This window comes from Jaculus jaculus, chromosome 1, assembly GCF_020740685.1.
Source record: "Jaculus jaculus isolate mJacJac1 chromosome 1, mJacJac1.mat.Y.cur, whole genome shotgun sequence".
NCBI classification, from domain to species: Eukaryota; Metazoa; Chordata; class Mammalia; order Rodentia; family Dipodidae; genus Jaculus; species Jaculus jaculus.
Window position 1 is genome coordinate 236,366,126 of NC_059102.1, and position 26,129 is coordinate 236,392,254.

The following is a 26,129-nucleotide window of genomic DNA, read 5'->3' on the forward strand; positions in this document are numbered from 1 at the left end:
TCACATCCACTGCAACAGGCCCATGGCCTGTTGTATGTCACTCTGGATTTCGTGGCTTAATTGAGTCTGTAAATCACTCAGCTTCCTCTTCAATCCAGGGAAGCCTGAGAGGATGATGGTTTCTGGATACAGTGAGCCACATGACTCCATATAATAGTAAAACCTCTCCGGCTCGCCTTGGGGTCATAGGGAGCCTACGAGTCGTCCTCATCCAGCTCTGAGTACTCAGTTTTTTGGCCTGAGGTTAAAAACACAGGCCAGTCAGCACAGGTGCCACCGTGGCTGTTAGTGGACTCTACTACTCTCAGTTCCCCCATTCCCACTCTCAACAGAAGCATCCCATTCCTTGGGCTTGAGATACACCATGCATTGTCTGGATCAGACTCAAAACTCCCTCCCCCCGCCCCTCAGTAGGGTTCCACTTGGCATGTTCCTTGCCAACTCCCATTTTGGCATAGGCTCAAAGTCTCAGCTCCTGACCCTTCCTCAGCTAATGATAAGAATGTCATTCTGTTCCACATAGTCCCTGGGGGTCATTATCTTGGTTCTAGGATGCCACCAGAATGACCTGAGGGCTGTTGAAGATGTGGTATCCAGAGGTGATATGATGCATCTGGTCTCCATTGCACCCACGTGCACACTGCCACGTGTGAACTTCATGGAACACTCAGGGCAGTCCTCCGTGTACTTCAGCTTGTCCACAGTGTCATCACTAAAAAGGGACATTAACCCAAGCCTGTGAACGATGAACTCATAGTGAAAACAATGAGGAATTGGCATTGATCTGAACCCAGTCCATAGCTACTATGGGTATCTCTAGCAATAAAAACCTTCTCAATAGAATTGGTCACCACTAGGTCCCTGTTCTTGATGCTGAACTTGACTTTCTTGCGGGTGAGCTCCATGATCTGGAGGACTGGTGTACCAAGGAATGCATTTTTAGTGAACAATGACACTATCAACTTCATCAGCATCTTTGTCTCAAATTTTGGCCTCCACGGGGGAGTCCACTTTAGCTTATCAAGCTATAATTTGGCATTTCCACTTGGGAATTTTGGAAGCACCTCAGTCTGTACATGTCCTCTTTCTATTCTTTTCAATCTCAATAAAAAGTATTCCCACTACTTCTTTGGGAGAACTAGAAGTCATTCTTGACTCTTCTATTTTCCTAATCTAATTAAGTCATTAGTAACTTACCCCCACAAAGTGTCACAAGTTCATCTACTTCTTTCCTCTCCTAGTCCACACTGGGTCAAGGTTGGCATCTTGTTTCATTTGATGATAGCACTCACCCAGTACCTACCTGAGGGCTACCCAATCCATCCCCAACCCAGCAACTGGTGATGAAAAACAATGATGACCAACAAAACCCACCAGATTGTGCCAATTCCTTGCTTAGATCCCTCAGTGACTTCCCATGTGTGATAATATTTAAATGTCCATCCTCATCTTGGCTTCAGATAGCCTAGCTCATGTCAGCTCTGCCTCCTTCCTTGTCTCCATCTCTCGCACTCTCCTCTTTTGCCCTTCACCATGAAGCCCCTGTAATTTCCACACTGCTCTTCCAACAGACCAAGCATCTACCCTCTTTTTGGCCTTTCTACCCTCAAGTCTACTGTGTCCATGTTTTCCCTGGTCTTTACCAGGCTAGCTCTCCTTTACCTTTCAGGTCAGATCTCAGCATTGACAAGCTTTCCTAAGAAACTTTTCTGACCAGCCAGTATAGTAAGTAGCCCAGTACAGCTCTGTGATGGCTTGATTCAGGTGTCCCCCATAAACTTAGTTGTTGAATACCAACTTCCCAACTGATGGGGATTTGGGAAGTAACACCTCCTGGAGGCAGTGTATTGTTGGGGGCAGGCTTATTGGTGTTATAGCCAGTGTCCCCTTGCCAGTGTTTGGCACACGCTCTTGTTGCTATTGTCTACCTTATGTTGGCCAGGGGGTGATGTCCACTCTCTGCTCATGCCATCATTTTCCTTGCCATCATAGAGCTTCCCCCTCATGCCTGTAAGCCAAAATAAATCTCTGTTTTCCTGCAAGCTGCTCTTGGTTGGGTGACTTCTACCAGCAATGCAAACCTGACTGCAACAAGTACAAAAGAAGTTCATTTGTCTCCATCATATCCTTGACTTGAATTTCCTTTAGGGAGGATGACATATTTATGTTCCATTGTGCATTTCAGTATTGAATGCACTTTCCTGCACCCTCCCCCCACATCAGAATCGATGATCTTTGGGGACAAGGAACTCGTCTTGCTTGTTTAGTCCACACTCCAGATGTTAGAGAAGTATCTGCCATATGGAAGATGCTTAGTAAATATGAGTGATAACAGAGCACTCCCAAGCCTGCAGGTTCCCACCTGGTCTAGAAAGGTGTCAGTAGACACCAAGCCAAGACATGTTAAGATACACTGGTCTGCATTCCCCAGAACTAGTAATCTAATAAACATATTTATAAGAGAGAGAGAACAAAATGAAATTAGTTCTGCCTAGCTTGTTAGTTTCTGGATCATTGCATTCTTTACTTAATGCTACAAATTATTTAATAATCTCTTTTTCCTTTATTGGTTTTCTTAAATTATAGAAGCAATGATTGCTCATAAGAAGAAATTCTAATAATGCAAACAAACATTACTTTTTTTTGAAAAAGACACCTAGCCTTTCCTTCCTTTCTCACTTCCCAGATGTAACTTCTGCTAACAGCTTGATGGATTTTTTTTCTCTCATATATTCAAATGCATATAAATACATACAGAGATATATTCCAGTGCATATGTAATTTTAAGACAAAAAAAGGATGTGTACACTCACTTACCATATGGCAGACATTTTTCTATGTCCACACAGGTTGGTGTGTTTCACATTCAGTAATCACATGGACTTCCACTGAATTCTTTAATGTATCCACTTAAAATATACTTAACTATCTCACAAAGTTATATAATGTCTGGATACAGATGAGTGAGAGTAGCAAAATATTCATATTTTTTTTACAGCCTGGTGGTGGACAAAAAGTTTATGATAGTGTTCTCTCTAGTTTTAGGTGTATTTGAAACTTTCTATAACAGTTAAATATAAAAAGAAGTGTTTAGGAAGTGATAAGTAGCCCTGAACCCATGGCAAATAAAATGAGGATCCCCAACGTTACCACTTGTACTCAACATGGAAACGAAAGGTTCTATACACAAAGATGCACAAAGACTAAAAAGGAAAAACTAGGATAGTTATTATTTATACATGACATAACTGAAACTACGGAAAAATTTAAACTTCTGTACAATACTATAATTAATTAGCAAATTGAGCGAGAACCTTGGCATACATAAAATACACAAAAACTCAAGTGTATTGATATCCACCAGCCATAAAGACAAAGAGAACCAATGTATACAAAGTCATTGAAGATATCAAACACTTAGGGAAAAACATAATGAAAGATAAAACTTCTATGGTAAAAATCACCTAACACTGAAAGAAATTAAAGATAGTTTAATAGAAATTCCTTAATGAGCACTTTTAGGTAGTACTTACCTGCTATGGCTGCGTAGGGAAGCTGCATTGAAGCAGACATAATCCCTCCCCTCTTGAGTGTGTAGGACTTAAGGAATATTGACATAATCAATATTTCTTGGATAACCATGCCAGCAGATACATAAAGGAAGTTACACAGTGTGGTAAGAGCTTTGGAAATAGAATTTGGCTTAGTCAAAGAATCCAGGAAGATATCTAGAACTGAACTCTATGGCAAAACAAAACAACTAAATAGAGGAGGAAATGGCATTCCAAATAGAAGAGTATGTGCAAAGCCTGTACAAAGTAAATATGAAACATAATTGAATCAACTACCTTGGTTTTGATGGTTCTAGGGCTTGATGGTAGATATCTGTCCAAGAGGTTGTAAAAACTCCTTTCTCTTAGGTAGTCCATGCCCTTTACATAGACCATCTGAAGTTGACATGGACTATATGAATCCTACATGGACTACACAGGCTCTACAAAAGCCCTCCATTAGTTCTCCACATGGACTGTGAGACAGATTCTGGGTTAGGCCAAGTGGCTTGATTTGGATAATAGCAATTATCTGTCCAAGCAGAGATGGGAAATGTTTCATATTAAAGCTATCTCCCTCTTGCTAGAGGACAAGACACCACACCGAACACATAAGAGCTGGCTTAGCTCATAGAATCAGGGGCAAACTAAACTGTTTCTAGTTTTAAATAACTACCTTTCACTTTTCTATTTTTAAATATGTTATTTACTTACTAGCAAGGAGAGAGAGAATGGGTGCACTAAGGCCTCCATCCACTGCAAAGGAACTCCAGACACGTGTGCCACTTTGTGCATCTGGCTTTATGTGGGTACTAGGGAATCAAACCTGAGACGTTCAGCTTTACATGCAAGCACCTTAACTGCTGAGCCATCACTCTAGCCCAATTAGTGCAACTTTCAGTCTGAACAGCTGTGTTTAAAAAATGACATTGTTACTACATAGCCACATGCAACTGGCACAATTCTTTCTAAGGTGAATTAGGAAGTGGCACAGAGGAAATGGAGACCCAGAAAAACTAAACTGAAATAGCAGATTTAGAGAAGAGGAAGGAGATACTTGGAATTAGCAACCAGGTCTTCAAATTCTAATTCAATGGTCAATCAAACCCATCACTCTCTTAAAAAACTAGTGGAGAGAAAGCAACATATTATTTCCCAAGTCACAATCAAAGAAGCTCAAAATCAGAGGGTTGTGTGTGTGTGTGTGTGTGTGTGTGTGTGTGTTTGTGTGTATTTGACTAACAATTACCCTATATATTATTTTCCTAAAACTTGTTTTTTAATCTGACAACAAGCCCAAGCTTTTCAGGGTTTTTAGAAGACCATTCTGAGAAGAAAGACCACTGAGAGTGAGCTTCAGTTTCAGTAGAGAAATACTCTTACTTCTCAAGAAAGACCATAATAGACAACATTTTCCTGACTTCAGTGGACCACAGATCATGAAGTGTTAAACAAGCATTATGTCCTACCTTCAGCAGAGGTTATTAAAGTTTCTTTTTGTCCAGTCTGGGAAATTACAAAACTATATTTTTCCTGGGACTTGGAAAGAAAGTTCAGCAGATAATATGAATTTCAGGAAAATATTTTTTGCCATTAATTATGTCATAAGCAAAAGAGTAAAATAAACTGTTTATTATCACACATAAAATGCTTTTGATCAGTCAACTGAAAAACTAATTTCATTTTCTCATTACACTGCCTCGGGCATCCTTTAACGTCAATTTTTATTATAGCAAAAGCAAGGAAATTAAAATGATCAGTTATGGTGCAGAGAGAAACATTTGCTACAGAATTTTCAAAGTAAGAATAATAAAGTACGGAACCTCTTTATCATTCATAATAATCACAACTCAACAGCTGAGGGAGGAATTATGTTTTAAGGCTCTAGGGTGCATGCCCAAATAGTCCTCTTCTTGAGTCCAGTGGAACTCTCAGAACTGGTTAGGACTAGAGACTTTCTGTCTACACATCTAGAAGTAGTAGAAGGAATTGTATCAAATGTCCAACCAACTTGGTCAACATCCCACAGATGGTTCGGGGATGTGTACACCCAATAAAGACAAAAGGGAAAGGATACAAAAGGGATAAAGGAATCTGGACTTGATCTCAATCTTCTGACCCAGCAGTTAATATTATAGAAAGACAAATGATTTCAAAACAAGAAGTCATGTGACAAGTTTTCCAAACAAAGGCCTGTTCCTTACAAATTCCATCATCATGGGCAACATGATGGTTAGTCTTCATTATTAAGTTGACTATATTTAGAATCACCATGAAAAACTAGTTCTGAGTGTATCCATGAAGGTTCTTCTAAAAAGGTTTAACTGAAGAAGGAAGATCTGTGCTGGATGTAGGTAACATCATTTCATGGGCTGGGGTTCAGACAACAAAAAGGAGAAAGCAAACTGAGCACTAGCACTCACTTCTCTCTGCTTCCTGACAGGATTCAACATGGCCAGCCAACTTAACACTCTTGCCACCAAGCCTTTCTTGCCATAAGGGCTGTATCCATTCCAACCACGAGCCAACAGGTAACATTGCAAAAAGGGAGAAAATAATATAAGAGCCAAAGGATAGGATAAGGTTTTTGGGACATTGTCTTCAAGTCATCAAGTGGCCATTGCACGCCTGACCTCATTGTAGCTGTCATGACCTGCACAAGACACAAGTAATATTAGGCCCATTCAATCAACATTCAGTCATGGATAATGGAGGTGGAAAAAGGAGAAGAAATCAAAACAGAAAAGGGAGTGGAGTTGGAAAGAAGATGGTGTTCAGCAGAAGAAAAATAAGAGTGGGGACGACAGAAGGATCAAGATTATGACCAAAATGCATTAAGCACATGTCTGAAAACTTTTACTGCTGAGCTATCTCCTCAGCCCTCAATAACATTAAACAACAATGGGGAAAAAAAAAACCCTATGAGCCAAAATAAACCCTTCCTCCCTTAATTTGCTTCTTGTTAGATATTTTTTCACAGGGATGAGAAAAGTAACATATAGGGGCCTTTTCAGATCACACATCCTGACTTTACACAGTGTGCTAAAGAATTAGAAAGGGTTATTTATGCTATTATTTGATCATTATGATTACTAACCAAAGACCATTTGACGCTAGTCATTAAGATTACAGAATGGAGGCTGGAGATATAGCTTAGCAGTTAATATACTTACCTATGAAGCCTAAGGACCCAAGTTTGATTTCCTAGTACCTATGTCAAGCTAGATGCACAAAGTGCACATGTATCTGGAGTTTGTTTGCAGTGGATATAGGGCCTGGCATACTCATTCTCTCTCTAAATAAATAAATACAATTATTTTAAAGACTACAAAATAAAGTCTGGAGAGGTTGCTCAGTAGTTAAGTGCACTTCCTGAATAAGCATGAAGACCAAAGCAGGCCTGAGACTGCCCAATTTCATTCCATTCCCCCAGTGCCCACCACATACATCTATAATCCCAGTCCAGTGGGAAGCAGAGACTAGAGAATTGATGGGATTTGAGAAAAATAGCAAGCTCTGAAATCAGTAAGAGAGTCCATCTCAAGGAAAAATGGGAGGATTGTCTATAGGCTGGGACACCTGAGGGACACCTCTGACCAGCACATACATGCACATACACACACTATGCATACAAAGAGAACAGGGTGATGGAAGGGGACAGAGAAGTCTTTGGCAAGTGAATGACAAGAGAATCTCTGGCCTCTCATCTATTTGAATGATATTAATGAGTGTCCCATGAAAGCAGGTATAGAGAGAAACAATAACAGCCTAGTGACTTCATAAGACATGGGGTTAATGTACTGATGTAGGAATTTTTACGGTCTCTTATTCTTACTGAGACACTCTTCACACATAGTATGGCATTGGCAAGCTGATAGAGTCACAGTTCAGAACACAGAGGTGTTGATGCAAGTCTTGCTAAGATGGCAGTGGTAAAAGAGTGGAAAATACTTGCCCTTGAGAACACATTACTCCCCACCCTAATTCTGAGCATCCCCTAAGAAAGCTTACAGAGAGATTCTTTACTGGGACTGGTGGATAGAACAGCTAAAAGAAATAAATCTTTGTCGGGGTAAACCAACCATTCACTTTGGCCACAGGCGAGACCAATGAGAAATAAACAAACATTGTCATATCCCCATTAGTCCCAGTGTAACAGAATTGTGGGTATGAATGTTCTAGACAGCTCTGAAGAGACAAAGTCTCAAAGTAGGATCATCCTCATGATGTTGGTTTAGCCAAGTCAAAACTTAGCAAATTGAAAACACTTTGTAACAACATGGCTCCTGTTATGAAAGGTGCACAATGTGGGAAGAGGGTCTTTAGGGAAAATCTTTGGCTTAAAAAGGAGAACGCACATTCTAACATAAATGCTCTGGTTCCTGCCATTAATATCCTGTACTTTTGTTCCATCTGCATCAGAGAAAGCACTGCTGCTTGAACTCATCATCTCTGCAAGTTCTTCCCAATGGGCCATTAGGGCTGGATGGTGAAAAGATACAGAGAGACTGGCCTCATTTTTCCCTCTGCTTTCACTTCTTCGGCCTTGATTTGGCTCTGTTGTTATCTACTTTCTCCCACTTGTAGGCTGATAGGCACCATGAGTTCCCATCTGGTGTCCTTTGCAGGGTCAAGAGAATTCCACAAAAATCCTGTAGACAAGTCCCTTTGTCCTAAGATGACTTGATTTGGGTCAGGTGTCCAAAAAAAGACAATTATTTCTCCAGTATAATGATAAGTAGTTAGTCCTTTTGTGTCTGTAGGTATGTGGGTTTCCCATCTGGGGTCTCAACCAACTAGAAATGGGAAATATTTTTTAAATATTTTTATTGACTTGAAAGAAAGAGGCAGAGAGTGAAAGACACAGAGAGAGACACAGAGAGACAGAGAGAGAGAGAGAGAGAATGTACACATCAGGGCTTCCTGCCACTACAAATAAACTTCAGGCTCATACACCACTTTGTGCATCTGGCTTTACAGGGTGTGGTACTTTGATTCAGGTATCCCCCATAAACTTAAGTGTTCTGAATGCTGGATTCCGAGCTGATGGAGATTTGGGAACTAACATCTCCTAGAGGCAGTGTATTGAGTGTATTTTGGGGGTGGGCTTACGGGTTTTCTAGTCAGTGTCCCCTTGCCAACGTTTGGCACACTCTCCTGTTGTGGTTGTCCACGTGATATTGGCCAGGAAGTAATGTCCACCCTCTGACCCTCTGCTCATGCCATTGTTTTCCCCTTCCTTCATGGAGCTAGCCCTCAAGCCTTTAAGCCAAATAAACCTTTTTATCCCCCACAAGCTGCTCTTGGTTGGGTGATTTATTCCAGCAGTGTGAACCTGACTGCAACACATGGGTACTGTGGAATCAAACTCAGACCATAGGCTTTGGAAACAACTACACTTAAATGATGAGCTATCTGCCCAGCCTGGGAAGTATGATTTTTTTAAGTTGAAAATGAACTGAACACATACAGACTTTCATGCAATTATATCTTTTATACATTCATACATTTCATATATATATATATATATTTATATTTATATATAATATAATTTATATATTTATATATAATATAATTTATATATTTATATATTATTCATTATATATATTTCATACATTTTATATATATATATATATATATATATATATATATATATGAATGAAAGAGGCAAACAGAGAGTATGAGCTATGCCAGAGCCTCCAAATGCATGCACCACTTTGTGCATATGGCTTCACATGGGTCCTGGGGAACTCTAATCCAGGCTGTCTGGCTTGGCAAAGAAGCTACTTTAACCATTGAGCAATCTCTCCAGCCCTTGCCATTGTTTCTTAAGTAATAAAATAACCTCTACTTGCATAGCATTTACATGTTATTAAGTATCATAAATAATCTAGAGCTGACTGAAAGTATTCTGGAGGATGTACGAAGGTTATATGCAAACACAGTCTCATGGCACTTGAGAATCCATGGATTTTGGTCTCCACTGGGGTCCTGAAGGCAACATCCTACAGATGCTGAGGGATGAATATAGTCTTATTGATCAGGGTGTGGCTTGAGTAGGACCAGTATCTGAACGTGTACATGAACTAAAATCTGAGAATGATGGTTAATGGAGAAAAATAAAGTGCCCTTAGTAGAAAGAAATGACACAAAGACAAAAAAGAAATCATCAGATGGTTCTGTCAGCATCAAGAGCTTTAACCTTTGCCATGCTTTCATCATGGCTCGGTTTAGAGCAGGGAGGAGGTCTGAGGGAGCGTGCATCTCATACCTGTGGCATTCAGCAGGCACACACAGGTACTAGGTGATCACAGGCCAGTCCCGCTTTCCCCCAGCCAAGATCGCCCAGCCCAATGAAAGGACAATTAATCCGACCGCCTCTCAGTAATCCTCCAGCCCATTTGGTAACCATCTGTATCCCTCATTCCACACGGCAACCCAAATTAAAGAGGCTTGTGTTTGTTGTTTTGGAAAATGTTATGATTTTTCAAGTAAACAGTAGAAACTTTATAAAGCCATGAGATTTATTGAAACTGCCAAACTGTCTGGACTGGATCAAACTGGTTTATGCTGGTTTCAATGTGTGCTCTCTTCTCTCCATTTCCTGACTATAAACAACAATTTTGTTTATTTACCCAGGACTAGAACTTCACTTTATGTGTCTCACATAGTATTTCATTTGATCCCCACCCAGTCCATCCATGTGTGGAGCAGAGGTGAACTCACTACTGTGAATGCTCCCCATCTGTTCATAGAGTCACTGGCAACCTATGTGAGGGAGGGTCTCTGGGACTCCTTGTGGTGGGGTTTGAAGCCCAGCTCCCCTAGATGAAAAATGCCTTCAATCTAATGTATTTGATTGTCCCTTCACTTGCCCTCCATCTGTAACATGCCACATACCCTCTGGCCTCATTCTTCACCCATCCAATATTAAAAAGAAGCAATAAATGAGAGAATTATTTGCTCATTTCCACACCGGGGATTTGTGCTAGTCAGCTGAGATCACTTCCATTCAACTTGAAGACTTCCTGTGCCTATGGAAAAACAAAACAAAGAGAAACCCCAAAACACCATCTGAGAAACTCCAGGAATATGTACTAATGAGTAATAAATGTTTATCTTCAAATTAGTTATGAACACAAGAAAAAATGAGGAAAAAAACATACAGCCTTGTAAAGTTTACAAAATGTTAGCTGGACAGATGAATGGTTATCCAAAGAGATAGGTGAGAGAGTTGAGATAAATGGAAAAGTATTCCTGTACAATCTATGCTAAAACTCTACATAACTCATACCGAGATGAACAGAAGGGTTTTGTGGAAAGATGGTATCTAAAAGGGAGACTCTTTAAAGGCTGTCCTTATTAAATGACAATAAATCACTTCATGCTTAGGTTCCCTCAAGAGTAGGTCAAGGTATGGCCCTCCTCAGGCATTGTAAACCCTACCCTTTAAGCCATTTTTGAGCAGTAATTAGACATTATTATTTACCAGTTAGTTAATGACCTCCTGAAACTTTTCTCAGATTCAGAAATGTACAGGCTTGTCTTGTCTCTATGAGTTCATCTGTGGCCTCCAGAGGATAGAAGCTTTGTTCTCTACCTTTTCCGCCCCTCATGCCTAGCAGAAGTTTGTATCCACAGCAACAGCTAAATACCATAAAACTGGTATTGAAATAAATCTAATTTAGCTAATGAGCTCTAAGTACACGGCTGCTTTAACTGTGCAGTATGTAGGGAAAACATTGCCTTCCCTAAGAACTTGGCAGAGCTTAGAACTCAACAGAACTCAGAGTGAGTGAGAGCCGGGATCCTCCAGACCAGGCTTTTGTCCATAGTGGGCTCTCACTTGCTCTTTCCTTCCATTTTCTACATAGCACACCAGGGCTCTCCTTAGAAAAAAGGGAGGGATGAGAATCTTGTTGGAATAGGAAGGTACCCTCAGCCCTTTGGACGTTAGTTCTCAGTGACCTCTCTACCCTAGTGACCTTTGCCTCATGACCATTTGAACCACAAAGGGTCTATTATCCATGGACACAAATGCCAAACTGGTTGCATGCACCAGTGACTACAGGAAGATAGACCTGAATGGGAACTAGCACACAGGATAAATAAAATAATTGGAATCTCCTATTTTTTTTTAATTCTATGCTTCAAAAACTTTAGATTTTTTTTCTCTCTCCTCCACTCTGTTAAATGTTTCCACTTTTGCTTGTGAGATCCTTGCTGGAACTGCCTTAATAAATTACTTCTCTTCCGAACAATGACCTGATCCAGCCTTATTTGGTACATCTGTTATAACACATCACAGCCTCCCATAATTACTCTTTTATTTAATTCTACACATTCTGATTAGCTGTGTCTGTTCCAGGAAAGCACTAGGAATGTGGTAAGTGCCCTTCATTCAAAGAGTTCTTCAAAACAGTACGAAGTGAAATTAAAGTAATTATTAAGTCATAGAAACTAAACGCAATTCCATGTTAGGCAGCAGGGCTGGCAACAGCTAGCACGCCCCAGTGAGAGAATGCTGAAAACTGCTCTTTGAAATGTTTGGTAGAGTCAGCTCTTGGTAATGACATGAAGAGGCAGGCAGGAAACGAGCAATGAGGGCCACTTTAAGATGCAAAAGGAACCTTTTCCCCAGCACTGCTGAGACTAGAGAATTGGTCTTGGAGAAGAAGGGATGAGCAGGATAGATAACGTGGCTAGGCAAGCCTGTCTTCTTTAGCAGTTCTCTTTAGCCCTCATGAATATTCTGTATACCAAGAAGCTTTTAGTATAGATGAGACAATTAAATTCAAGCTTTTCACTATTGTATCTCTTGCACCAGAGTGAGCAATAGGGCATAGGGCAATAGACTAAAATTAGATTGTAGCAGAACATGTGTACTGACCTTTCCCAGAGCACATCTATTTACTTTATAATGCAGTTCAACTTGTAGGAACTGATGTACTCGAAGCTGGAGTAAAGGTTAAGAAGTGTGTGCATCTTAATTCATCTGGATTTCAGCTCAGCTCTGGTCTTGTGCTCACTGGATAAATGACAACGTGTATTGTCTGGAAGTTAGTGAAACAAAGCCTCCTCTGCCATGGAGGAGTGCAGTGGGCCTTGCTGTGTGATTCTTGGCAACAACATCAGTATTACCTGGGATCTTGTTAGAAATGCAAGCAATGAGATTCGATGCCAACCCCTGCTTGAGTCAGGAACTGTTTCAACAAGCTTTTCTGGCACACACTAATGTTTGAGGGCTGTGTGTGTGTGTGTGTGTGTGTGTTTGTGTGTGTGTGTGTATTCAAACACTCTTTGATGTTTTTAATGAAGAACCAGAGTTGACTGATAGAGCTCTTGGTTTCCTAAAAAGTGAATACAGCAGATAACATGGGTGACCAAGAACCAGTTTAAGGAAGGAATGCTTATAGTCCCATGTTACCGTTAGCCATCATGGTGGCGACGGCATGGCAACAGGAGTTTGGCACATGGCACACCCAGTCCACAGTGAGGAAGTAGAGAGTGAAGAATGCTGGTATTCGCTAGCTCTCTCTCTTTTACATAGGGTGGTGGTTTGAATCATACGTACCACATAAACTCATATTTTCAATGCTTGGTCCTTGGTTAGTGGCAATTTAGAGGTGGGGCCTTGCAGAAGAAGGTGTGTTGTTGGAGATGGGCTATGGAGTGTTCTAGAAAGCTCCTCTTTGTCAAAGCTTGGATCACATACCTGCTGCTATTTCCCACCTGCTAAGGCAGAGGTGATGTCCAGTCTCTGCCATCATGGAGCTTCCCCTCAAGACTGTAAGCCAAAATTTAAAAAAAAAAAAAAAAAAAAAACAACTAAAAAAAGCTTTCCAACTGTTAACTGTTTTTGGTCTGTTTTATCCCAGCAACATCAAAGTAACTACAATATACAGCATAGGACCCCAATTCCATGCAACGGTGCCACCCGTAGTTAAGGTAGGTCTTCTTACTTCAATTAACTTATTCAAAATAATTTTCATAGGCATGCCCATAGGTTAACCTAATGTAAACAATCCCTCACACGTTTGAGGCCCTGTCAAGTTGACAACCAATATAAGTCATCACTATAGGTTCACTTTATTTGGTCTTCAGAAGGTAGTTTAAATGTCATTACAATGTAATGTTAAGTAATATTGAATCTCGGAGCAAGAAAGTTAGTCTTTTCTATTCTTTTCACCATTAAAAAGACTCAGTTTGGGCTGGAGAGAGGGCTCAGCACTTAAGGTGCTTGTCTACAAAGTCTAACCCCAGTTCAATTCCCCAGTACCTATGTAAAGCCAGATGCACAAAGTGGCTCATGTGTCTGGTGTTCATATGCAGTGGCTAGAGGCTCTAGAATGCCCATGCTCTCTGTCTGTCTATCTCTCTTCTGTCTCTCTCATTGCAAATAAATAAATAAATAATTTTTAAAGACTCAGTTTGATAGTAATGAGCTCCTTAACATCTTTCTAACACACATTAATCTCACCCTTATGATAACAACAGAGTGTTACCAGCTCATAATCTGCAGTTTTCAACTGTATCAAAACAGAACTTGATCAGCATAGTTAAAATTTTATTTGGATTATGTTTATAGGTTGCTTCTTTTTCATGTCCAATAGCAACAGTTTTCATTACATGATAGTGATATAAATTTTTCTTTTAAATATGTTTTTCACAGACAATAGTAACCCAATTTAGAAAGGAATATTTAAAACTCAAAAATGAAGTGTTCATGGCTCTAAGGAATTTGCATACAGAGCAGGACTGGGTCAGCACACATTCAGCCTAATTTCTAGCACTAGCTGAGCCTCTTACTATAGGCCTTGACCTAACACCTAAGAAACATGACCTAACACCTAAGACATTTGCCATCAGTAAAGAAAAATTCCCCTATGGTTACCCACAATTGACTAACATAGAAAAGTGATTCATACACTTTGGAACAATTTCTCATCACAACATTTGAAATCAGAAAAGTTTCTGAATTATCCAGATAATTAAAATGTCAAAAATAGCCCATTCTACAAACTTTAAGGTAATTGAATTTGAGTTAGTTTTGAAAAGAAAAGTTAGGGTTTCTAACTTTTAGGAAAGCGATCAGATTTTTCAAGATAACATTTGAAAGAAAAAGAAACAAACAAAAAAAAAGCAGTGAAAAGAAGCCAGGCGTGGTAGTCCATGCTTTTAATCCCAGCACTCAGGAGGCAGAGGTAGGAGGATCACCATGAGTTCAAGGCCACCCTGAGACTACGTAGTGAATTCCTGGTCAGCCTGGAGTACAGCAAGAATATACCTTGAAAAAAATAAGTTTTGTCCTTTAAAAGGTATGTTTGGACCTAAAATTTTGGTTTATTGCTTCATAGTTGTTTTTTTTCCATGCATACACACATGCGCACATACACACAGTCCTGTGTGTTACTTTTAGCACAACAGTATAACTTTTTATTTTACATTTCAACTAAGATTTTTGTATGTAGATAATGGAACAAATGGATCGCTTTGTAATCAAGGGTACTTTGCTCTATATTTTCAGTGTGAAAGTGGATCTTCTAGCTTACTTTTAACTGCAAAGAACAGAAAATCCAAATCAAATGAAGGTATTTATCATTTCACATGATAGGAAGCCTAAAGTTGAATAGAGCCCAGGTCTGGGCAGCTGACAGTGTGTCAGTTTCTTACAGCTTCCTGACATGAGCTCTAATCTCAGAATGGCAGTAAAGGGGTTCAGCAGCTCTAGGCATCAAGGCCAGCTCCCCATGGAGGAAAGAAATGGTCTCTTTTTGTAAATCTTTCTTAGAAAAGAGGAAACTCAGAGAAATTCTTCCACAGATTTCTCCTTGTCTCTCACGAGATTTACTGAGTCACCTGTCCACTTCTGACTCCATCACAGGACAGGAGACAGGGCTGTCCCTGACACAGCAGGCCCATTGGATGAATGTGCTGGGGAGTCAACTGTATTTCCTTCCAGAAAAAAAAAGGAATCAAAAGAGGAGGGCATTTTAGTATACTGGCATGGCAGATGGGGCACAATGTTTAATTGCTTTTACACAGTGCGCAAAATCTAACTAGCTTCAAGTTACCTCCTACCACCTTGGTGGTTGGGTCCCCTGTGCTCCTCTCATATTATGCATTCACCATTTTCAAGATAATTTTACATCTAACTCTTCTCCCCTCTTCCATGAACACAGGATTTTCTCACCCAAGAAAGTCCTTCTAATATGCCCTTATTCTAAGCCCTGTGCCATATTCTATTTCTTAGAGTTCCCTACACTTAGTGAAACATTTTCCCTTACTCTTGTTGATTGGCCTCATACACCACATCTTATGTTTGTTTACCCAATCCCTACTTCCCATGTATCTTGCTGGAACAACCCGAGTTTCCATGCAGAAACACTCCTCTGCTAGATGGTCCATGTCTTGAATCTCCTCTCAATAGAGAATTATGACCTCACAGCCACAATGGCTACTTCAGAGATGGACAAGTGACTCAATCAACATCCATGAGGTGGACTTCCAGGCCTTTTAGAAAGGAAGGAAAGGAAGAACTGCCTTCTGTGAAGGTTGACCATGATATTTAAATTTGGAAACACCAGGAGCCATTTAGCCACCAGAGAGTTGGTCTACCAACAGAGCTAGTCTAAGCCAATATAAGGGCAAAACAGATATCAACCACCAAGGAGTGGAGAAAATGAGGCCAAACTTTGAGAAAACACCAGAAGTTCTGTATCTAGCTATATCCAAAGCCAGTGTTACCTCTGGACATTTTAGATGTGAACCCAGTTTGAATTTGAGTCTACACTTGCAACTGGGTTAGCCATGCTTAAGGTGGTACCTTCATCATTCTAATTTGCTTCTTTCTTAATGACTCAGTTCTGGTGACATCTTCTCCAGCAACCCTTCCTCATCAAACTCAGTCCTCTTTCCCCATTTTCCTTTTCCTCCCTTCCTCTTTACCTCTCACCACCCCATATTTTGGGCACAATGTTATCCATTGCTAGACTATTTTTAAATGTTTTAGCTGTAAGCACATTTTTTTTGCAGTTAGAGGTCATGGTTCATGAGGCTTTATATTCACTTTAAAAGCTCTTACTCCCTAATTTATTGGATGCCACATCTTAGGAGATAAGCTAGAGATGCTTATTAGGTATAGGGCACATAGAAGGGACTAAGGTGCTTTTGGCTTTTCAAAATCTGTAATCATCCTGTTATCTATGTGTTCTAACCCACCTATCTGTAGCACCAAGAAAGGTCTCCCAAAACAGAGACCCTCAATTCCAGCCAGCTTCTCTACACACTGAAGAAAAACAAAAGATGAAGGATAAAATATTATTTATCAAATTAAATAGAAATTCTTATTGAAGATCCACCAGAAATGTTAGCCACATGAGCTCACGAACACTAACCTCCACATCAGGAAGACTTGGCTGTCTAGTTTTGGTACCACTTCAGCAGGGAAACTTCCTTCACAGAGCAGAAAGGGAAACAGAAATGATGTGCATAATGGACAGCTCACTCCCAAAAAGAATACAGTCAGAATTGAGCCAACAATACCTGTTTATTTCCTTCACATGTAGCCCAATGCCCTTCTACTTTCTTAAGCAAAAAATGGAGAAGGGGAGATGTTAAGTGGTACATTTGATGAGATCCCTCTACCTTTAATGAAACAACCAAGTTAAGCAAGAAGCATTCCTACCACTCAACACAACCTCAAGGCATTCTCTTCATTCATGTTGTAGAAGAATGATAACTGATGGTTGCTGATGGTATGTTCTTCTGTGGATAGAAACACAAAAAAATTCCAAAGGTTGGATGGAAATGTGTGGCAAGTCTGGATAGATCCCAGAGGAGCAGTGGGCATGCTGTTACTTCTCTGGACAACTTTCTGTCATCATTTTCGTCCTGGATTTTTCTCCTCTAAAGTTTTCTAACTTTTCATTTTCTTGTTTTGGGGACTATGCTGAAGTGGAATTTTATGCTTCAGGAAGAGAGTTGATGAATCATGGAAAGTGTAATTGACAAAGAATTGGCATGTTTTTCACTTTTCTGCATCAACTGAATAAGATTAGTGTCTTACATGGATTATTTTTTCAATAAAAGGAAGGCTATGCTGGCAACAAAAATTGCAAAACAGCAACATCATAAGCTTGCCTAACCACCCAGAGGAGGAGAATTTTCAACTTGGAAAGCACTCTGGGTTCAGCAAACCAAGGACCTGGGTAACAATTATAACTAAAATCATTAAACACCCACATTTTCTCCTCTGGAGAAATTGGATCCTCTAGGGTTCTTAGAGGGAAAAGCAGAAACATTAGGGGAAGACCTTACATAATAACCTTTCTGTAAAGCTTGGATGGCACAAATGATTCTTAAGATATTCAAGTCACATGTCATTAATCAGAAATGACAGTCTTTATTCACATATATTTGACTGAGCTGCATAATTTTAGACTCCAATAGGTCTAGATAAATGACCCTAAGTATTGTACTTTTTCAAATTGACAATGATTGATGTTAGAGTTACAAAAAAAAAAAAAAAAGAATGCTGAAAAGCTACTCTGAAGAGTAAACACTGAAAATCAGTTACACTATTTAAGGGGAAAGTTTTGAGGATTTTCTTCTTTGAGATTTCTCTTTCTTAACACCTCTGTCTCTCCAATTCTCAGTTGAAGCAATTGGGAATTTCTAAGCCCTCTATATTACAAGTCAACTTTCAATGGAAAATGGAAACACATTTAGTTATGTTTGCTCAAAGGTAAAGGTAAGGAAGGTAAGGATTGATGAAAATCCATTCACTCGGGTATGGATATGTTTCCTGGGACTGTGAGATTGTAAAAATGATTATAGTCACTGGGGCTTCAGCAGGAACCAAGATGGATAAACGTTTTGTTTGGGGAGCTCACACTTTAGTAGACAGAGATAAGCAATATCCAAGTGAGCTAATAAGCAAATGAGATCACTTCAGCATTCAAAGCCATATACATGAAATAAGATTGGATGACTTAAACTACAGAGATGTCTTAGCAACTAAGGCACTTGCCTAGGAAGCTTAAGGAGCCACGTTCAACCCCCCAGAACCCACATAAGCCAGACACACAAGGTGACATATGCACAAAAGGTGACATATGCATCTGGATTTCCATGGCAGTGGCATGCCAATTCTCTCTTTCTCCCTCTCTTAAAAAAGTAAAATAAAATAAAATAGAAAGTGATGAGGAGGGATGTCATTTGGGAAGTCAAGCAAGGCCTTGCTCAGGGAGTAAAAAGACAGCTGAGTAGAAGCCAATCTTTCAAGAAATTTCTTATCCAGAAGAAGCCACAACTACAATATCCCTGCAATGGGGACAAGCATAGCACATAGAACAGAAAAGAAGCCAGCGTGGCCCCATTGTATGAGAAAGAAGACAGTGGTGGTAAATTTGGACGGAGGCGTTCAGAGAGCAGATTACATAAAGCTTTTAGATCATTATAAGGAATCTGGGTGCTAAAGTGTGTGAGGTTTGAATAGAGCAGAAGGAAGCCTCACTCTCCTCAAAATAATACATACAATCCATTAAATCCCATAAGTAAAGGATTGTGTATGAGGTACTGTGTCTCCATTATTGTAAACCTTCCTGCAAAGAAAGATACCCTTGTGTTTTGTCTATAGAGAGATAACAAGCTCTGAACAAGATTGCAGAGCTGGTAAGAAATGAAGCCAAGATTCAGATCCAAACCCCAGGCTCTCTAATCCTACAGGCACAAACTGCCTGCCATTCCAACAGTCAGCCTCTTCATCTGTATTGTTTTGTCTTCTCCAAATGTTAAATAAAGTAGCAACTCCACAGATAGACCATATTGTTAGCCTCAAGAAAGACATGGAAATGTGTACCAAGCATGCATACTAGGTGAATGCATAGGTCGATGTCAAGTGCTTATGTGCATTTTATTTTGATTTGTGGGGGTAGGGTTTTTCAAAGTAATGTCTTACTATAGCAAGACAGATCTGGAATTCACTTTGAAATCCCAAGTTAGCCTCGAACTCACAGCAATCTTCCTACCTCTGCCTCCAGAGGGCTGGAATTAAAGGCATACCACACCTGGCTATTTTTCTTTTTGCTGGACAATTGGTTGAGCTATTATTCATTCTCCCCAGGACATAGCTTTCCTACCCAGGCTGATGAGAGGGCAGGTGATATCAAACAACCACATTTAATAATTCAGTCAAAGGCCTATCAATACTTAGGAGGCAGTAGTGAACAAAAGAGGAAGAAAATACTTCTCAGTAAGTTTCCATTCATATGGGTAATTGTGTGTTTCATAATGAAACCAAAGTCACTTCTTCTCCACAGCTTCCCACTGTGTTTGTAGTCTTCTTTTGCATCATTACCTGAAAAAAGGTATTGTCTGCTAAATATTCCATAAATGAGAGAGACAGGGAGAGAGAGAACAAAGAGAAAGAGAGAGGAGAGGTAAAGAGAGAAGGAAAGGGAGATAAGAGAAAAAGAGAGGGACAAAAGAAGAAAACAAAGGAAATATAAAAGCAACAATAAAAATTCTAACCTGGAACAAGCAGAATATTCATGACAAGATTACAATTTCAATTATAAATTGATTTTTTATTTAATTTATTTATTTTTTGCCAACTTCCATAACAGTAGACAATAACCCATGGTAATTCCATCCCTCCACCCATTTTCCCCCTTGAAACTCCACTCTCCATCATATCCCCTCCCCTTCTCAGTCTTTTTTATTTTGTTGTCATCATCTTTTCCTCCTATTATGATGGTCTTATGTAGGTGGTGTCAGGCACTGTGAGGTCATGGATATCCAGGCCATTTTGTGTCTTAAGGAGCATGTTGTAAGAAATCCTACTCTTCCTTTAGCTTACATTCTTTCTGCCACCTCTTCTGCAATGTACACTGAGCCTTGGAAGTTGTGATAGAGATATTTTGGTCCTGAGCACTCTTCTGTCACTTCTTCTCAGCACCATGGTGCCTTTTGAGTCATCCCAAGTTCACTGCCATCTGAAAAAAGAAGCTTCTCTAACCAAAAGTAAGAATAACATTAACATATGGATATCAACATTAAGAGAAGTGCTTACTGGGCAGTTTGATAAGCATAGTATATACATTTAGCCAGACACTAGCAGACATTATACCCCTAGGCTCATAACTACCTTTGTTGTAGATTTTCAGTATCAGAGATGTATTCCTTCCCATGGAGCTGGCCTGCAGTCCAATTAGAGAGCATCTGGTTTACCCCATAACAGACATGCCACTATTGCACCCATTGGCTCATTTGGCCTGGCTGGCCACATTTAAGGCCTGCAGTGTCCACTGTTGAGTATCTCCACTGGTGATTTCTTTCTCTCCCGTTGAACTGCATGCAGCTTAGCTTTTTCCAGCTTTCTGTCAATTGGTCTACGTGGAGGAGGTTTTCAGCTCAGCTCCAACAGGATTTCTCAGCTCAAGTATCTGGAGTCTTCAGAATTGGTGTTACCATCTATTCCTCATGGGAAACCAAGAGCCTCAGCAATGGCTTATATTGTTTTGGGAGTATTAGTGAGCTCCCTGGCCAACAACTCACTGGAAGGTATCCCATCCCTGCCACTGAAAATTTTCTAGAAACAATCTATGGTTTCTGAGTGTTCCATTGTCCAAAAATGTAGGTTTCCATATTCCTTATTTATATCCCCTTACATCTTTATTAACACTCCCTCCACCATTCCCTTATTCAATCTCTTCCCTTGACCTCACTTAGGCCTTTTCTCCACCATTAATCTGTTCTTCTACTTTTAAGTTAATATTTTTAATTTAAATACTTTAGTTAAAATTTACATAATCCCCTCCTACCATCTGCTTTTGTTTCTCCTTCCCACTATTCCTCTCTCCACTGTATTCCCCTCTTCTTTCTAGTTTGGTGTCTTTTTTTTTTTTTTTTTTTTTTTTGCCTTTCCATTATTCACAACAGCATGTGGGTGAACCCAATGGTATGTAGTTCTTGTGTAGGTTAACAGCATTTGCTATGAAGTTATGAGTACAATGACCAATTTGTGTCTGGAAGACAGTATTCCAAAGTACTCCTCCCCATCTATGGTAGTTTGAATGTAATAATGTAAACATATGGCTCCTTATACAAAAATGTTTTATTAAAATTAAGCTTGTAACTTGGGTCTCCAGTTGCTCAACTGGGGAGGTATCACTGGGGGCAGGTTCTAAGGTCCAGCCCTAAGGTGTGTTTGGGGCAGACCTTGGTTCCAGCCCACAGGTATGTGGAAAGCAGTTTGCCCTATGGTGATTTGTGCTTATTTGTGGTGCTGGCTATTTGTGGTGTGTCTCTGCTTGGATATATGAATGGGATCCAGCTTTTGTTTCCATATATTTTACTTTTCCCTGGATATGTGAGACTTAAATAAATCCCTTCCTTCCATAAACTATATCTGTTTGAATTTTCATCCCAGCAACATAGAGCTGACTAAAACACCATCCTTTGGCTTTTACATTCTTTCCACTCCCTTTGCTCATATGATTTTTGAGCCTCAGGGAGTGTGATAGAGATGTCTTAGTTAGTGCTGAATACTCCACTGTCACTTCTCAGCACTGATGAGTTTTGAGTCTCTCCATCAGTCACCACCATCTGAAAAGAGAAGCTTCTCTAACAAAAAATGAGAGTAGCACTAATATATGGGTATAAATTGAAACATTTAGAGGGCATTTGGTGGGCAGAAAAAACATCTAAACACAGATTATAGCCAAAAGTTCTACATAATACATGGGTTCTTACCTTCCTCACTTCCCGTGTGCTGCAAGTCAACAAGGCTTGGGAAGAGGAAATGAAAATGGAGAAGTTGACTATCAAGGGTAGGTGAATATAGGAGTTCTTAGTGCCCAGATTCCAGGTCAAAACACTGGTGATTAATTCATCTCTAAGGCACATTTCAGTACTACTGGCTGGCATTGTCAAATATAGAGACTACTGCCTGGGACACATTGCATAAAAATGAGGAAACAATAAAGGGAGTAGATGTCAATCAAGACAGAGAGAACTGGTTTTAAGTTACTGCCTGAGGGAACCGTCAAGAAAGATTCACTTGTCTACTTTAAAAATAGCTTTGCAGGGCTAGGGAGATGTCTTAGTGGTTAAGATGCTTGCCTGTGAAGCCTAAGAACTCATGTTCAAATCTCCAGATCCCATGTAGCCAGACACACAGTGATGCAAAATATGCAATGTCACACATGTGCACAAGGAAGTGCTCGTGTCTGGAGTTCATTCTCAGTGGCTAAAGACCCTGGCAAGCCTATTCTCTCTCTCTCTCAAAGATAAATAAATAGTAAAAAATACGGTTGCAGTGCCAGTACTTAGGCCAAGAAGGAAAGATTGCAAGTTCAAGGCTAGCCTAGGACATATAGTGAGACATTCCCAAAGAAAGCATTTATCCTTCCTTTTTGAAAGATATTTTCTCTTAAGAAAGAATTCTATAGCATTTATTTTCTTTCAGCAGCCTACCACTGTTTCCGATAAGAAGTCAGCTTTCATTCTTATCCTGTTTTCCCCATCATTTTTCCTCAGACTGCCTTCAAGATCTTCTCTGTTCTACATTTTCAGCAATTGCATTTTTAGAATCGTCATTAATTTTCTTTGTGCTTATGCTACTTAAAGTTTGTTGAATTTATTAAATCTGTACATTTCAAATTTTCATGAAATTTGACACTTTAGAACAGTATTTCTTTTATATGAAAGCAATATTTCTTAAAATATGTTCCCTATCCTTCCATGTTCTGGCACTCCAATGACACATGTACTGAGACTCTGCCTTTCCTAATATCCTGTCCTTTTCTCTGCGTGTTTCTGTTTGGGGTTGCTGTTCTGGTATGTCCTCAAGTACATTGACTGTTTTTCCTCAGTGGCTGACCAGCCATTACAACCCTCCTTTAAATTTTCATTTCCAATATTGTAGTTCTATCTCTAGAAAATTCAGTTTTAAGTTCTTTGCTTTTCATTGCGTGCATGTTTTCCTCTGCTTCAGAAATGGCTGTGTGAAAAGTCCCATTGCCATCACCTCTATCTGTATCTGCTTCTATTAACTGATTTATCAATATGGGTCATATTTATATCTTTTTAACTCACATCTATTCTTTTTTAATTAGATTGTGGACATCATTAAATTTGGGATATTGCTTATGTTACAATGTTGAGAATTTATTTATTTATTTTAATTTTTTTTAATTTTATTTATTTATTTATTTATTTATTTGAGAGTGACAGACACAGAGAGAAAGACAGATAGAGGGAGAGAGAGAGAATGGGCGCGCCAGGGCTTCCAGCCTCTGCAAACGAACTCCAGATGCATGCGCCCCCTTGTGCATCTGGCTAACGTGGGACCTGGGGAACCGAGCCTCGAACCAGGGTCCTTAGGCTTCACAGGCAAGCGCTTAACTGCTAAGCCATCTCTCCAGCCCAGAGAATTTATTTTTTTTAATAAGTTAATTTTTTGGCCAACATATCAAGCATTGGGTGTTATGACATCTTCACACGTATGTCATCAACTTCATTCTCAGTGTTCCCCTCTCCACTGCCTTATATCCCTACTCCTCTCCAGTTAGTTTCTTTCCTTTTCTACTTTCCTTTTATATCCTTTTGTACCCATGTCTGTATTTCTCAATTCTCTTAAGATTCCTTCCTCCTCTTCTGTGATCCTTTTTCTAATTTGTGTCCCACATACATACATATAAAAAATATAAACACATACTTATATATGTATATGGGTTCTACGAATGAGAGAAAATATGGACTATTTGTCTTTCTCAGTTTGGCATGGTTTGCTTAACATAATGACTTCTGGTCACATCCATTTACCTGAAAATGTCATTTTATTTCCATTTGTTGCTACATAAAATTCTATTGTGCATACATACCACATTTTGTTCGCCTACTCATTTGTTAATGGACATCTAAACTGGGTCAATTTCGTGGCTGTTGCACACAGCACATCTGTAAACAAGAATGAGCAAGTATCTCGTGTGCTGACATAGAGTCTTTTGGATCTATGTCCAACAGTGCTGCTGCTGAGTCACATGTAGTATAGTTGTACTTTCAGAATTTTGAAGAGCCTTCATGTTGATTTCCATTATGGGTGCACCAGTTTACATTTCCACCAGTAATGAGCAAGAGTGTTCTGTAAACTGCTCTGCACTGTGGTGACTGCTTCCTTAGCTGTGTGGAAACTTCTTCATTTCATGCATACCCATTTGCCTATTATTGGTATTTCCTGTGCCATTAGAGCAACAGTTACTGCAGGGGACATAACATTCTTTCCTATGTCCCTATGTCTTGAAGGGTTTTACCTATATTTTCCTCTACCAGTGTCAAAGTTTCAGATCTTACATTAATATCTTTGATCCATTTAAAATTGATTTTTACATAGCCATTTCTTTCACAATACTATTTCTGCACAGGATGTCTTTCCATCTTCTAGTGTATTTTTCAAGTATTTTCTTCAGTATTCTAAAGTGTCTGTTGTAGAAATCTATGATGGTGTAGAAATCTATGGTGGTTTATGGTTATGTCAACTTGACAGGATCTGGAATCACCTGTGGATTATGTGGATTAGGTTAGCCTCTAGAAACATCTGTGAGGGATTATCTTGATTATGTTAATTAAGGTGGGAAGATCTACCTTAACTGTGGGTAGTGCCATTTCATGGGCTGGGGTCCTGGTCTTTACAAAAAGGAGAGAGCTGCCTGAGCAGCAGCATTTATTGCTCTCTGTTTCCTCTCTATGCTGAATGGGGTGACCTGCTTCAAGCTCCTTTAACTGTGCCCTTGCACCATGATGATCTGTAATCTGGGACTGTAAGCAAAAATAAACTCTTCCTTTTAACTGATTTTTGCCAGCTATTTTGCCCCAGCAAAATGAGAAGTTAAGTTATACAAGGGTTCTGACCTCTTTGCTTCTTTGACTATGTTGCATCCTATGATTTTTTTAAAATTTTCATAAACAACTTTATTCGTGACACATTATTTAAAAAAAAAAATCCCACTCCCTGGAAATAAGCTAAAAAAAAATAAACAAAATCCACCTCCCACCTCCCTGTTCCCACTTCCACCCATTCCCTCCAAATAAAAGGGGAAAAAGTAAAGAAAGAAAATAACAAAACGAAACCAAAAAAAAAAAAAAAAAAAAAACAACCGCCAAATCCCCCCCACCCCAAAACAAAGTAGTGCATTTCCCCAGAGGCAAGGGAAATTTACACTGGAGCCACTGGGAACGGAACAGAGATCTTCCGGCTACAGAAACCTGCAAAGAAAGACACTCAAAACAGAAAAACACAAAAGGAAACAAAACCGATCACCAGGCAAACTGGAGGGGCAGAGAGCCAGAGGAGAGAGGGGTGGATGGGCGATGGACCTGGCTGGACAGGAGCAGGGGGGGCTGTGAAAGGCAGGGAGAAGATGGAGGGAAGGAAACAAGCTCAACAGTTTGGTGTCCTTCCAAGAGCCCTGGGTTAAAAAACAAAACCCTCCTACCACCATGCCCACCTACTCTGTGAGCAGCCCTCAAGGGAGTAAAGGGAGCAAGAAAACGGAGCAGTTGAGAAGTGTCCAT

The 26,129-nt window shown here is 39.8% G+C and overlaps 1 pseudogene; it reads right to left on the reverse strand.

Annotated features, from left to right (window-relative positions):
- Positions 1 to 26,129, reverse strand: LOC101602927 (annotated as a pseudogene).